This window comes from Coenobita brevimanus, chromosome 69 (assembly GCF_032717465.1).
Source record: "Coenobita brevimanus isolate Jiangsu-jjx chromosome 69, ASM3271746v2, whole genome shotgun sequence".
NCBI lineage: Eukaryota > Metazoa > Arthropoda > Malacostraca > Decapoda > Coenobitidae > Coenobita > Coenobita brevimanus.
Window position 1 is genome coordinate 30,547,556 of NC_137022.1, and position 1,859 is coordinate 30,549,414.

The 1,859-nt window shown below is 46.7% G+C and overlaps 1 long non-coding RNA gene across 1 annotated transcript in view; it reads right to left on the reverse strand.

Annotated features, from left to right (window-relative positions):
- Positions 1 to 284: 284 nt before the first annotated feature.
- Positions 285 to 1,859, reverse strand: part of LOC145406181 (uncharacterized) — a 50,931-nt gene continuing 49,356 nt past the window's right edge. The window contains exon 4 of the long non-coding RNA XR_013898503.1: positions 285 to 764. This is a non-coding gene — a long non-coding RNA (uncharacterized LOC145406181). The remainder of the gene's footprint in view (positions 765 to 1,859) is intronic.

Sequence of the window (1,859 nt, forward strand, 5' to 3'; positions counted from 1 at the left end):
TGGAGTGCAGGTGTGAGTCAGCAGGTGTTTGTCAGTGGGTGTGTAGGTCGGTGGGTGTAGGTCAGCAGATGTGTGTGTTCCTGTCTGTGTATGCGCTGTAACTGTGGTGTTACTTCAGACTACGTTGGCTGGGAGATCAAACATCACAGGTGAAACTACGTACTTTTAGCACGACGGGTGAGCAATGACAAGTGGATGGTGTGCAGCTGGTATATCTGTGTGCAGTATACCAGACTGCTGTTTCAAAATGTGGTATATTGATGGTGTAGTATATTTGTGGTGTTACTGTGGCAGTGGATGTGGCTGGGAGGTATGTCCAAAATCAGTAGTGGTGGTGGTGATTACAAATGTGCCTCTCTCTGTCTGAGTGTGGTGATGGTGCTAGTAGTGGTGCAGTGGTAGCACTGGTGTTAATGCGTATGGTGATGACAGGTACACTCCGGTACGTCCGACTGATGAGAAACAGCTTCGTTTATGCCCAAGTGAGGTGGTATGTGGTGATGATAATTTTGCTCCTGTATTCTGGAGTGTGGTGGTGATGTATGGTGGTAACAGATGTGCTCCTCTCTATCTGAATATGGTGGTGGTAATGGTGACAGTGCAAAGTCCCCTCCTGTGTGTGGTGGTGATGGTGTGGTGGAGATAGATGCACCCCTCTATGTCCTCCCAGCTACTCTCCTCCGCCACCCTTCACCCTCATCACCGACGTCATCACCATTGCTCCGACACTCACGCACTCACGATCAGACAAATGTCCCTTGTACCTGGGGGGAAAAGACAAGGGTTAGATATGACACTTACCGGGTGGGTTTATTATCATCAATGCTACTGATCATCATCAAAATACCATCACCCATCATCATCAAACCCATGTCAATATCACCAATCAACATTACCCAGCATCCCACAATTTCAAATGCATAAGCAGGTACCAGACACAGGAAAACATCGTCACCCATACTGCATTCCATTCACGTTCCTAGAGGCACAATGATCTATGAAACAGGAGAATATTTGGCACTGGCAACACGACAATCATGAACAACAGCAGAGAGGCCGAGGAAAATACAGGTACATTGTGAGTGTGTGGTGGTAATGATACTGCTGATGCTGGAGGTGATAGTGTGAAGGTGGTAATGATAACAGTGGTAGACAAAGGTGGTGGTGATAGTGCTGGTGATGATGATGCTGGGTAAGATGATGATGATGGTGGGAGTGGAGATTATGATGGTGGCAGTGGTGGGAGTGGTGATGGTGACAGTGTGGTGATGATAGTGTCACTGGTGGAGAAAGAGGGAACTCTGGTGGTGGTGGTGGTGGAAATGTGGTGGCAACAATGAGAATAGTTGTAATGGTGGTGGTGGTGGTGATAAAAGAAACGTGATGATAGCAGTGACAATAGTATAATTCCTGTTGATGGTAGTGGTGGTGATGGAATTACTAACTTCAACAGGCTTTAGGCAACAGTCTATATTCTCTTTGCCGCCACTCTGGTAAGCATTACGACACTAAGGGACTGTGTGTGTGTGTGTGTGTGTGTGTGTGTGTGTCTAATCTCTCTCTGACAATCACACACTAAAACCACCGTCCACACCACACTACACCACACAATTACACAAACCACTAAACATCCAACCACACCACCCCTAAGCCACACCACATTACACCATCAAAATACCACACCACACCACACCACAATACCAGTTTCAAGCTACACCATTATTGAGTAGTAACTGGCAAAGAAGCATTGGATGTTATTAGAAAAGTTAGTACTGTAACTCACTGGACCTCTCCCCCCCACTCTCTCTCTCACACACACACACATGCACACAAACACACACATGGACACAAACACAAAC